This window comes from Corvus moneduloides, chromosome 7, assembly GCF_009650955.1.
Source record: "Corvus moneduloides isolate bCorMon1 chromosome 7, bCorMon1.pri, whole genome shotgun sequence".
NCBI lineage: Eukaryota > Metazoa > Chordata > Aves > Passeriformes > Corvidae > Corvus > Corvus moneduloides.
Window position 1 is genome coordinate 20,424,902 of NC_045482.1, and position 14,432 is coordinate 20,439,333.

At 35.4% G+C, this 14,432-nt stretch overlaps 1 protein-coding gene across 10 annotated transcripts in view; it reads right to left on the reverse strand.

The window, feature by feature from the left end:
* The window catches only part of B3GALT1 (beta-1,3-galactosyltransferase 1), a 187,806-nt gene that overhangs the window by 88,716 nt on the left and 84,658 nt on the right, over positions 1-14,432 (reverse strand). For all 10 annotated transcript variants that reach the window (XM_032113835.1, XM_032113824.1, XM_032113833.1 and 7 more), the window contains exon 2: positions 11,229-11,369. The gene's annotated coding sequence lies outside the window, so the exon portion shown is untranslated. The remainder of the gene's footprint in view (positions 1-11,228; positions 11,370-14,432) is intronic.

A 14,432-nucleotide genomic window follows, 5' to 3' on the forward strand; every position in this document is an offset into this window, starting at 1 on the left:
TGCCTAGGATGCCTATTTCTGCAAAAACTAGCTGAGGGAAGTCTCCTCTGTAAGACATCTTCCACTGTAGTGGAAACTGATGTAGAGTTCACTCTGAAATATTGCATAGTTGAAAATCAGAAGTGTAACTCCCTACAGAAGAACCATATGGCAAACTCAGTTATTTCCAGGCGCTCATAAATTACTGTGCAGTTCTCCTCCTGGTATTTGCAGTTTAGCATTAGAGAAGATGAAGAACTTTGCTTCAGGAAACGGAAAAATATTAAAAATCAGCACTTTTATTTGAGCTGGCTAAAAAATTCCTTAAAATTATTCTATTTCCTCAAAAATATTTTTCTTCTTAAATGAAATAAAATACCCAAAGTCCTTTGATTTTATTTTCTTTTCAGGTTTGAGGGTTGCTGTTTGATTGCTTCTTTTATAAGGGAAATAAGTTTTGGGCCAGCTTGTGTCCTTGTGAATTCAACAGGAAGAACCTTCATCCAAGTCAAATCACAATGAATTATAGACAAGGTTCTAGTGGTTTTGGTTTTTTTGTCTTGTTTTGTTTTAATCTTGGAACAATATAAATACTTAATACAAATTCTTTGTACTAAGAAAGAGAGGAGGAAGAGCTCAAGCTGCATTTTTCCTATAGGAAGGAAAAATATGGTAAACTATCTCAGCAGTAGCTCTTCTGTGAAATAAGGCAGACAAAATGAGAGCTGTTCTCAGAATTAAATTATTGCTAATTAAGCTCCCTATCTAGCATGAGGAAAAAAAGCATTTTATTCTCCTGGGTTCTTATCTCTACTGATAGTCATACAAATCATAAGATAAAATCTTCTCTTGTAGAAACAATTTGTAACTGACATAGGCATATCAAGTAAACTTAACAAAGCTGACAAAAAATTCTGGCAAAAATTATTTCTTGAAAGTTGTGTTAGATCTGTATCTGAAAAAGCATCTGTAACTTCTTCTGTTTGGGATGGGGGGGTTTTTTGTTGTTGTTGTTTGTATGATGACATACTGCATTTGCCTGCAGTATTATAAAGGCTTTAAGTGGCCAACATCAGTTTCCAAAATTTAAAGTACCTCTTAGAGGTCATTCTCAAAACTACTTTGGGAACTAGATATGAAAAGTAGGAATAGTATGTCTTAAAAAGCTTATTAAAAGAAGATTTTAATTTTGCATGACTTGATCCCAGTTTTTCTCAAAACACCATATTTCCCCAGAACTAAAAAAATTTGAAACATTTCTGTATCTCTTGGGGCGCCTGTCAGAAGTCCAGACAGTGATCCTATAAATGTGATTTCCATTCAGTGAAAATTAATAAAATCCAAAATGCTTCAGGAAAATACTCCTGGTTTATGAAAACAGATCTTGAAAAAATCTGTTCACTGGAATATTTCCAAACAGTTCTGCTTATCATGGTTTCCAGGATATCTGGGCATAATTTGCTCAATGCACATAGATATCAGCAACATTTCTAGTAAAAATGGTGAAACCACAATTGTTCTCTTCAGAGTATTTGTGTAAATACAAGCTATTGAATTAAGTCTGGGCAAATGATGACAATGTCCTTAACTTTCCAGGATGAATGAATTCAAGTGTTACATTCCTAGCACTGACAGTGCTCCAAGAATGGTTAGTTGTCTCTCACCAAGACTGCTAGTTTCAGGCGAATGTGAGCAAAATTCTGAGGAGTGATTGATTAATTACTGACTCGCTTATTTATAGTGGTATATACAGCCTCTTGTAGGAGTGGATAAATAGTTTTTCCACGAGAGGAAAGGGCATACTTGCCAGTGTTTGGTGCAAAGAAATTGTTCTGGCTGTTGATACAATCAGTGAACAACCAGTCAAGTGCCACCTGGAATAAAAGTCAGGTCTGAAACTCCCTCTCCCACGTGGCAAGGAACTGATTTTACCAGGTTAAATATTTGTGTGTTTTGAGTCCATGTTCTTCTAGGCTAAAGCCACAAAATTTAATTTCACTCTTTAAGAGACCAAACTGCAAGTGCACCAATTAATTATTAGTAACTGATGCATATTATAGTGCTGGAGAGGAAACTGCAGAGAGTATAGAACAATTACCTCCTGCTAGGAAAGCTCAGAGAAGCTTTTGTCTGCTTATTAAACATAAGTTATAAAAAGTAAGAAGGACAAATCAGAGAAGGCATATGTGTGAAACCCATGCACCTGATAAGCATAGCAGTGATGTGAACACAGACGCTGTGATACAGACATCTGTTGAAAACCTCTTAGTATAATTGTGTGGTCTTTCTTGCTGTGAAATAATAGCAAATACTGACGAGCCTTCTATTGAAAATTGTAGCCAAACTATTTTTGAGGTTTTTGGGTTTTTTTTCCTTCATGTGTAAGGGGTAAAAGAGAGAGAATTTTTACACTGACAGTGTAGGCTAAAAGAATCTTGTTTCTTCTGAAGTTCAGGAATGAAGCTACAAACTGTAAGCATAAACATAGCAGCAGTAAAATGTCTTTAATTTCTTCTATTAGATCAAATTCTCCAGCACTACATTCATTACTATACTTACCATTAGTAAAAACGCAGAAAACCCACAAATTCTGAAAAAAACCATGGGTATTAAAGTAAAGGTTAAAGATGATCTTCATCTCTGATGTTACAGTCTTCCAGAGCACAGTACATATGGGGGAATTTATTCCCACTTCATAGTAATATAATTAGTTTTCTGGACAGAGCCACTGGAATGTACAACATCCTCTGAAAAGATGGAGTAGCTGATGCTTTAGTGAGTGCTTTTCTAGCAGATGTTTTGTATAAGTTTATAAAACATGCTCAGACAATCTCAATTTCATTTGAACAAAAGAGTATTTGTGTGGCCTATTCCTCTTTTCTGCTTCCAGTTTATGTTCTGCTTGGCTTTGCTGTGCTCAATACTTATAGGTGCTATTCATAGTAAAAAAACAAACAAACCAAACAATTCTTCAAAGCAGAAAGCATGGGTTTTAGCTTCTAAATTTTTGCATACATGTTTTGATGTTTTTTTGCTATTTAATATATGCATATTTGAATTATCTTATGGTCCGAGGCATACTAAAACTGCTGGGTACTTGAGAAGGAGCAAGGCACACAGAAGCTAGAATCTATGCCCTGGAGTTTTCTTCAAGGAAATGTCTAGTTCCCTTACATGTTTATAAAATACTATATTTTGAAAACAGTAATTGAATTACCAATATGGATTATGTGATGTTACCAGAAGTTCTTCAGTCATAAAATAAGGAAGGCCCACCTGATAAATTCAGTGTTGGATATGGGACACGTTCTAGGACTCTCTTTGTTGGTATTATCAAACCTGAGAGTTACTGACCAGTGAAAATAATTTGTCTGAATAAGACATTAGAATTGAATCTACAGGCATGCAATGCCTGAATTTGTTTTTTACAATAGAAAGATTAAAGTTTCATTAAATTGGATCAAAGAATAGAACTGAATTGCTTTTTTGAACTCCCTTGTCCTTTTCCATCAGATTACTGATGTACATGCTGTGTACTTCGTTCTTCTTAGTCATGATGTTTTACATCATAATTGTGAATTTAATTTAATGTCTTCTTTTTTTTTTTTTTTTTCCAGATTTCATTTTCCAAATAACATTGAGAATTGAAAAAACATTGTAAGAAAAACAATTGGTCTAAAAAGCCACCTAATCTACACTTAGCCAAAATTTATTTTGGGATTGCAAAGCTGGTTAGTTTTTTATTTTAGTGCCAACTTATTCTGCACTTGGTTTCACCTGGTCTATACAGTCCCTGCCACAGTAGGACAAATGCTAACTAGAGCTGAAAAGTGCTAATATCCAACAAATAACTAATAGTACTATCATGAAAGCATAAGAAAAAATATTTCTGAACACATGGTTCGTAGGCCAAAAGTAAAATAAGTCAGAGAAGTTTTACATATATCTGTATAATCAACCAAACTTTCACATTATGACTTTTCCACTGAAACAAAAAAGTACATCTTTGGAGGTTCCCCTATCACCAGTAGTGATATTTTCTGCTTTTGCAGTAATTTTCTGCTTTTGCAAACCTGCACAAACTAATCAAATAGTAATAAGAAAGGTCTTGATCCTGTTCTCATTGACTTCATTCAGAGTTTAGCATTGACTTGGAAATGATCACTACTGGATGGAGAATTATTATATAAAATAGAATGTGTAACGGGTGGCAGTTTTGACTTGGAATTTTGCTAGAATTATCATAATCATTTTTACTGTTGACTCTTTCCTTAACCTAGTTTGCTAAAATAATTCAGTGCTTTGTGAGATAGGTTCTCATCCCACCTTGTATTACACTAGGATAACTTCCTTGTTCGGAAGAAAATGACAAGATTGAATTAGTAGAATATTCTTTATTTGGGAGATTTGTTATCTAATATGTCTAAGATTAAACTAGAAAAGCAAAACTATCAGTAGGTTTTAAGAGCATGTTGAAATAAGAGACGAAGCTGAAGAAACATTTATTTATAGTATTCTCATACAATTGGTATTCTCTGCATCAAAAAACCTAAGTCAAGGAGAGTCCTAGGCAAAAGCACTTTCGCAAGTGAAATCAGTATGTGCCTTCCTAATTAAGTTAACTTTAAAAAGCTCTTTCTCCACTTTGTTCCCTTTTCCACTTTGTTAAACTTTATAGAATGGTCTGTGACTCATATCCTGATGATATAGATGTCTGTGTTAGAAATTCACTGGCTTCCTGAGTGGCAGAATTTTTATTAGTATACCTGTATTTTCAATATTTATCTTGTGAGCATGTTAAACTTCAGAGCCTGCTACTTTCTCAGTTAAGAAATTTTAAAACTTGTTTTAAGTTTAATGTCGTCACATAAAAAATTATACCCTTTCCAGTCTCTCACATCAAACTCTATGCACCATTTTGTCCTCATGCAGACAGAATTTTCAGTCAACTTTATCTTACATAGCTCTTTCTCTCTCTGTCACGGGTTCCTCTCTGCCAGTTGTGATTCCTTCTCCCTTCCTGTTCTTTTTTGGGGTTTTTTTCCCCTTTCAGACTGCAGGAAGTTTTTTTTACTGGAGAAAAGGCCAAAGGTGAGGATACTTCTCAGGTTTGGAGGTGATTCTCCAAAAACCCATATCTTTCCCTATACTGAAGATTTCCAATCCTCTCTTTCTACCACTCTGGGAAATGACCAGATGAGACAGTTACTGCCTGGTATGTCCAGCCCAGCCAAGAGGAGCAGGACATTTGCAGCTGGGTGGCCATGCCAGGTGTCATTCCAGCTGGTGCTTGATACCAAGGAGCATGCACTGGTTTTGCATCCCTTAAACATTGCATCTTGCCTACCAAGTACTGGGACAAACCCGATGTAACTGATATTTACTGATAAAGAATGAAGTACTCTGTACTTTTAAAGAAATGTTAACATGTAATTGAGTAATTCTACTGACTATAGAAATTGTAATTCTCCAGATATACATATATGTAATGAGAGCGATTACCATGCAACAATAAACCATCACTGCTATTATAAAGCCATAAACTCTTATTCAATATACTATAAAATTCAAAATCTAATTGAATGTGCTAGTTTAGCATAATTCCCACAAGCCATCATTCCTTAATATTGTGAAATGAATGGGGGGTTTGTGGAGCTATTAATTGTTACCGACAAGCAATAACCACTGGAATGAAACTCCAATTATCAGCAACCATTAATCACATTTACTGTCATCTGCGATGTCAGAAAAAATAATATTCTAAACAGCTAAAAGGAATTTATATCTCAAATGTTTTAACTCACTTTATAGAAATCAGATGGTCTTTTGCTGGGATAAGCAAGGAATTACAAAAGGGTGTTTTCAGTCCTGCTCAGTCTTGTATCTTCCAGTTTTAAAAAATCTTCCCACTTTATTGCACTTTGATGGAGACTTAGATGCCGTGCAGGTTTATTTCTATGCAGTTGTGTACAATTTATAATTATTGCCAGCATGATGTTATTGTAGTCACTGGCTTTAAAATAAGAAATTAGAGATCATCTGAGCATGCAATTTCTGTTCCAGGAAAGCAATTAATGTTGGGGTGCATCTTGATCAGGTGTAGTGTTCTTGGAAATGAGGGCGTAAACAGGGGTGGCAGAGTCTTGCTCAGAAAACTTTGTTCTATACTTTTCATCTTGTTCATTTTTCAGATTCTGTTGTTTACTTCAAATAATTGCTTTCCTTTGAACCTACACAGTATATCAAAAACATAGATGTAAATCTCTGGGAATGAGAGGATAGGAAGCTGTTCAGTACTAGTGAGTGGATTGGCCAAATGTGCAATGTAGACCTGGCAGTTAAATGGCCTCACTTGCAAAATGGGATCTGCTAACCAAAAATTTCCCCTAAAAATAACAAATAACATTGTTGGACCATTAAGGGCATATTGTGGTCCTCACTCTCAAATTATACTGAGGTTTCTTCTGAACTACAGAAAATCTGAATGATCAGGATTTGAGACTTTGCCAGTTATTTACCTTGAGAGTCTGTCAGCTTTTGCTGGCATAAAAAGACTTAGATTTAGAATGAGGAAGCACTTTGAAAGCAGAAAAAGGAAGGAAAATAAGGTAGAATATGGAAGAATTTGGAAGCACCAGTCCAGAATATCGTGTGAATAACTTCATTTAGTAAAAGGACTGAAATCCTAAATATTTTGTTTACTATACTGTGTTGTTCACTCATGGTTTCAACACTTTATAATCCACTGAAGATCCAAGTACTCTAACACAAAATCAGCAGAGCAGGTATAACATCTGTTCATAATGTACTGCAAATATCCAGCAGAGTATCTTCTTAGAAGAAACATATGAGAATTGATGACTGAACTATATATCAAAAGAAGCCCTAAAATATACACAAATTGTATTTAGCTGAGTCTGAAAAACCTCTAAGGCATGGAGCAGCTGCTTATTTTTCAAGTTTTCGAGTAGAAGTGTATTTATAAAATTGGGTATAGTAGCGCCTCTGGAAGTAAAAGTCAGAGGTTGACTATACTAACAACTTTATTATTCCAGTTGTTATTTATATAACCAGTTTATTATTTACATAACCAGTTTTCCAAATTTTCAAGTACTGCATTTTTGCTGAAACCAAGGTGTGTGTGATCGACAGTATAGTTTTATAGTGTTCAGTGTACTCTTGAATAGGTCACATCTGTCCTCTCTGAAATTCTCTTAAGATATTGTCACTCATCAACCTTGCTAACTTAAACACTATGGTTGGATTAAAATACTTTATGTCTGATTTTCCTGCTGAATGTAACTGAACGTTCTTCCTCTGAAACATAGCAAATTTTTGGCCTATCAGCATTTTCTTAAATTAACTGAAGGCATTCAAAGTGAACGCATCTAAGATAATCAATATTATACTATAGTACTGTCATGATCAATTAATCAAAAAAATTAAGTGCCTAAATGAATTGAACTAGCAGAAAAAACTTTGTAATGAGAAAACATTGGAACATGATTCTTTCCCCGACTTCAACTCCCAACATCTCCCATTTATCGTTTTCCTGATGTTTTTCTGAGTTGTTCAATGTGAAACTTGAATAGTTTGTAAATTCAGTAAAAAATAATAGAAATAATAGTAGAAATGATTACCATGCTATGATAAGATTTTAGTCTGAAGTATTCATACTGACATTCCATTTCCCATATTTAATTGAACATTTCTGTGTTTTCAGGAGAAATTACTAAGTATTTTAAAAAGTTATTTTCCATTACCAATTTAAAACTGCTGCACTGAAAATTTATCATAACTAATGCATTCATTTATGCTTGTTGTCAAGGTGACAGAGTTTATCAGAATATCAGAAATCAAAGCATTTAAAATGTAGTTGTCAATTCTCAGTATATTTGGGTAAGGTAAACACTAATTCTGTCAAACGCTATTTATCTTTCATTAGTATGGAACTGAATTCATTCTTAGAACAAAAATATACAAATATTACTCTGTCTTGTAGTAATAAACAGCTTTCCTTTAAAGAAGATAATAATAGACAAATGTATGGTAATTTAGGAAGTATGTTTACAGCACTGTGTCTTTAAACTTGAGCTGTCAGTTAACTCATATTCAAGATTTCTGCTCGCTTAAAAAGGAAGAACACTCCTGAGTATACTAGTGAGAACTGGCTTTTTCCCTCTCTTCCTCCCTCCCTTCCTTTCTTATCTCTCACTGAATAATAACCCTCATTTAATGTCATCAGTCATTTTTGCCATCAGCCTTTTTTATGGCTGGAACAGAAGCATGAATGGCACACACACTGAAATATGTGAAAACTTCATAGATTTTGATAAGAGAGTGGAGAATGTGTCAAGTTGGTGTTATCATTAGCTGAGAAATGAAAATGGATGCAGTAATTTGCACAGTTTCAGCATGGCCCCTCCTACCATCACTGGGCAGCAAGTATTTACAGATGTAAGCCAGTCCAGTGGCAATCTTGAGACTGGTAAACTGCACCCAGTGTGTTCTGGTAGTGAGTATAAGCTAGCAAGGGCCAATGATCCTCTAATCACTTTACTGTGAGCTTCTGTTATCTTAAAATGACATTGAGACACTTAAAAGACTTACCAAAAAAAAAAAAAATCTTCCTAATAATCAGTAAAAACTAACAGGAAAGCACAATGCATAACCCATAATAGGAAATATTTGGAGTTACTAGAATTTATCTGATTTAATCCTGCTAAAGGTCTGGCTAAAGGGAGCAATCTACTTCTTGGCTGCTCAAACTGAACACTTGAATAGATGATGGATTTGAAGATGTCATCTGAAGTATTGCACAATTATCATGACTAATTTGAAAATATTCTGTTCTTGTAACAGATCTTAAAATGTCTCATCCAATGGACTACGGCGTTTAGAGCCAAACTACTCCTAAAACCAGCAGGCCTGTATGTTTCTGTTATTTGGTATCACAAAATTTCTCATTTAAAATTTCAGTGGTGACTGAATAATAGCTCCCAAAGAATGATCTGACCTTGGTTGGATTTTGTTTCAGTCAGACAATTCTGCTTCTGAATTCTGATATATTGTAAAGAGAAAGCCTTTTTAAATTTGGAGTTGTTGTTTGTTTTGAAATTTCTTAGGCCATAGGGACAGATCATTTACCTGCTATCAAATGGGCACAATTAATTATTATTGTTTTACTTTAACTGTTTTCAGCAAATACTCTCCCATTTTATTGTTTTAATAATGGAATCTCATTTAGAAATTATTGATGAAAAGTTTTCTCCAGCCTACCCACGTAAAATCATCTTTGATGCAAAATCATATTTTGGGAATATGTGTAGCATTGCACATAGCATTTGCTGACTTTTAAGCCAAACCTGCTTTAAGGTTGTCTGTAGGCTTCTACATATCATCAGGCAATTTCTTCGTGTTTAAATATTCCTGATAGAGTTTATTACTTTTCAGTAGCTGGAAAGTAGTTTATCACACTTTCAACTCTTTATTTAGTTTCATCTCCATTTCAGTTTCAGACCTTATTGATATAATTAAGAACTATGCAATTTGCCCTCATTTTTCTATATGCCTTGAGTGTGTTCTGTTCTTCCACTTTTAGTGCCCTCCCCAAGGTAATACAAAATAATAAAATACCATATGGCAAATGGAATCAGCTGTAACACCATGCAGTGTCTTTTATCACGCAGCTTTTAGAGTATGACATTCCCAGGTTTGTAACTGATGAATATTGCATGTCCTAGAGAAACTCGAGCTGTATGATGCTGCTTCTCCCATTAGAGGCATCCTTGCTGATACTCTGCAAGCATGCAGCAGCTATCAATCAACAACACACCAGGAATTGGCAGAATGTCTCAAGGCATGGCAGTCCTACAAAACTGCAAAAAGTTATCATGAACACAGTCTTGCATTACCACAAATTGTGCAACACATAATTAATATGTTAACAGTAAAAATGAGTTTTAGATACTTTGTTAGGCTTGGCTGAGGATTTTTGTTTGCTTTAATGTCTTTAGGGCTCTTGGGAATTCATAGAATGTGTTTTTTCATTAGTGGATTTCCATAGGTTTGGAGTCAGTCTTCTGAAACATGCTGTCTGGGAGCATTAGATGTTGTTCTATGAAAATTAAATATAAGCGTAAGTACAGATTTTGTAGATGAGTTAAAGTACTTCTACAGTGACAAAATCTAAAGGAATTTCTGTTTTGTGGATATACTAAATGAGTGTGAAAAGCTGATGGTGTTACTTAAGAATGCAAAAACCTGTAAGTAACCATTTCTTAATACTTCATGTGTGTTGCTATACCAGCATCTTAGGTTAGCTCTGGCTTTGTGAGTGGAAGGGAGAGGTAAGGATTAAGTAAATAGATATGCAATGTTTAGCTATGATTTTCTTTCTATCTTCTGCTTGCAGCAAAAATATAATTTCAGTCTATTCTAAAAGTAAGTATCTCTAAAAAGTTAATAGGATGTTTCTGTTGTGAAACAGAATTCTGTGTTGAGTTCCATCAGGTAACATGCAGCTATCTTAGTTTCCCATCTTGTTTTAGGGAATAGAGATTATACAGTCTCCACCATGTTTAGTGCTCCCATTGTGACACTAGAAATGGTACAGCAACTTTTCTCCAAAGCAGGAAAGCAGAAGAGGAAAGCATGTATTGTTCTTCCCTGTTCATCCAGATGCGGTCTTTGGTAAATCTATTTCTACTCCTCTCTGGTCATGCTTAGGACATATAAGTGTGCCCAAGCTGTAACTAAACTTTCCACCTGTCACCTGTAGGAAGAGAGGGGTGGGTGATAACAGATGGTGCTTTTCTGTAATGCTGCAAGAGATCAGTTCAAGGGCAGGGCAGGTTTGAGAACTTAGGGTTGTGGAGAAGGCGCAGTAGCACACGTAGCACAATTCACTTTTACTCCTCTGTCAAAACACTACTCAGATGGCTTCCTGTAGCAATTAGTACCGTGTTTCATTTAAAAGAAATAAAACGAAATACAGGAAATGCATTTTATTAAAAGAAATGGAGGATACCAGTATAATAAATATTTGCACTGAGGGTAACAGCAATTTTGCTCAAAAAGTAAATTCACTGTGTGAGTTGGGGTTAGTAGGGTATATGTATTGTGTGAGCACATATGTCCTTGACATATATAGAAGGAATTCTTAGAAATACTAGGAAAGGCAAGTTAAACTATTTGGCACAATTCTGTGTACATTTTACACTTTATACAGAATCACCTGAACTCCTTACCTGATTTTTTTAGAAACAGCTCTTTCTTTTTGTCCTTACATTTTCTTTCTTGCTTATCTGCGTCGTATCTACTGCCGTTCTCCACTGTGTGTCTGTCTCCTCATCATGTATGAAACCAGTGTGGACTCTATATTGAAAAACCTGCATTGACAAAAATCCATGAGTTACACATGGGTAGATGACAGACTGCTTGTTTCATTACTTTTCTTTCTATCTTCCATAAAAACAGAGATAGAACAATTAGAGACTTGGGGTCAAGTACTGGAGTAATAAGTTTGCAGATGTGAATACTGACATAATTTTATATTGCTAACCCCTTAAATCCATGCACAGAACCTATTTATATACGTTATTTTCTGCACACAATGTATCAACACAAACATGTAGAAATAACGGGTGTCTTACAACACAAAATGTAGGCTTATGAGAAACGTAAAATACTCGTGTTTGGCTAGTCCTTTGGAAGCCCAGACAACACCTTAAGAGTGACCACTCATGCTTAGAGGTGTCACAGACTAGTTTACTTGCAGCACTGATCTCTTTTCTTTTAGGTCTGATCTTGAAGTTTACAACAAGGTGCCTATCTGAGACACCGCTGCAAAGATCAGTGATTCTCACAGACTTCTGATCAGGCTTGGAAGAATTATCCTTAGATTGTAAATTTTGTGAATTGCGGTTTTTAGGTTTGTCTGTTCCCTTTCCTGGTTTATCACTCTTTGCTGTTTTTTTGGTGGTGTGTTTTGTTTTGGTTTTGGGGGTTAGGGGTTTTTTATTAAACAGATGTTTAATTGATTGGTGGGGCTTTTTGTTTCTTTTTGTTGTGTTGGGCTTTTTTTTCCACAGAACTTATATCTTGCCTTTTTCCAGTTCCTAACAATCCCTCCTCCATCTTTTATGCATCTTTCCCCCACCTTTTCTTTTGTATAATCATGCCTTTAGGTGAGAATTTGTAAATTAAAATTGTACTGTCCTGTGTTATGACCTTAACTATTAACAACATTCTTATTTCTAAGCCTCTGTCTTCCTTAATTAAGTCCAAGATAAACACCTGTATGTGGAATCTGGTAATGATTATTTGAAACAACACATTTTTGTCATACAACCAGATATGAAAAATAATTAAAGTTTGGGAATGTACAATAGTGCCAAGGAATTTTAATTATATTAAACTGTTGACTATTGGGACAATATTTCTAGAATTAAAAACATACTTTGAAATAACTTTTACATTCATGGAAAATTTATTTGCTTGAGAAGGACAACAGCTGTATTTTTTGACCCTATTCCAGTAGGATTTGTGTCAGAATGAAGACAAAAAACATAGAAATACTTAAAATGGCTTCCTTTAAATGGTTCCACCTTTAATGCAAGGAGTCCTTGAGTGTCCAGTCTCAAGGACTGCACAAACATCTGCACAACTGAGCTTGGTCTGGCAGCTTTCTGTGGCTCAGAGACGCCCAATATTGTACAGTGGACAGAATAAAAAGATGTAATTAGCTTAAAAAGAGCAGAATTAGGATTCATGTTCCCCTTTGTCTTGTTACCAAAAAGCTTTACATATAATAAACACAGTCATCAAAATTCACTTATGACAAGTAAGAGTTGGCTTGTGCATCATTTATCACAGAATTCTGCCACTAGTGTCATCTTCATACACTTGAACATGTAAGATGTGTTTCCTTAGAGCATGCCACATTTTATTAAGTATCCAGCTTTTTACAGGGATGATATTAAATAAAAAGCATTCTTATTTGCCTGGAAATTTATGCCATACACCAAATACCATTTTATATGTGATTGCTTAGCAGGAACCATCTGTCATGTCCCCACCCCCACAGTGCTGAGGAAGGCAGAGGCTGAAGGTGAGAAGTATATTTACTTCTGACAACAAAAGCAGCTGCTGCTGTTACTTCTAGCTGTAAGGCAAACATGCTGGAAAGGTGACTATCTGTTGTGGTTCTAGTGTGCTGGGACCAAACATGTCTGCTGATGACAGCAAACGTCTTAAAATTTGGAAGAAAATTGCTTTATGGGTTGTGTCAGGAGGGCATGTACAAACGCAGGTCCAGGTGGGAGGTAGAACCAAGACGAAACTTTGGGCTAGAAAAGTATCAGGACAAATTCAAGAATCTCCCCCTTCTCTTGCCTCCTTTTGGTAGAAAATTACATTTCAAAAGAGATTATTTTTCTCTAACAATAACACGCAGTTCTGAAATTAAGCACAGCAGGTAGAAACACCCAGCACAGAATTTAAAAAAAAAAAAAAAAATTGCATATTCATATGCTGAAATCTTCTCCAGTGCTGACAGCTAACTATTCCAAGTGGAAAAGGTACAAGCTCTGCTGTTCATTCTGCCAATTTCCCTTCTTAAAACTCTGACACTGTGTTTTGGGGGCTGTGTACTCTCATCTCTGTTATTCTTACCATCATACATCAGGCTAAGAAAGATACTTACACAGACAAATAATTATTTTTTAATAGGATCGCAGAAAATAAGTATACTTTTAAATTTATAGGAAAGGGAAAAGGGGTATTTCTTAGGCAAAACCACTTTTTTCTTTTCTTTTTTGTTACCTTCTTTCATAGTGTACAAGGGGAGCACTGTGCTAGGATGCAAACGTACCTAGAGCATATTTCAAGACCAAAATATAAACACTGGCGGGAAAGGGCACTTTATGCAAATGCATTTCCTGAGTGATGGCTCTCTCTCCCTGATGGCTGTGGTAAGACAGAATAATTTGGGAAAATAAGTGGAGTGCTCTGCCCTTTAGCTCTTTTCTCTAGAGCATGTACATCCCCTTGCAAATATGATTATGACAAAATAAAAGGTTCATTTAGGTGGGAGGTTCTTTTAAAATATTTTCAATATATCACTGTAGAAAAAGTAGAGATAAAGCAGAGCTACAAGGGACAACACTTACAGGAAGGGGAAACAGATCAATATGCCTTACTCTGTATTGCACTCATTTTCCTTTTACAGCCCACCTGTCAGTCCTGTTATCATTGTCTAGAAAAGAATTTACAGTAAGTCTTTGCTTCAATCAGTTTCCATGGTAACTTGGTTCTGTTTTAAAACCTTTACATAAAAATGGCTTGGTTGAAATGATAATGAGCTGCAGTGCTCATCCATACCTGAACTACCTTTCCTATTGCTCAAAAATAATCAGATAGGGGTGTCACTCCATCTGCTCTAGTTCCTTTGG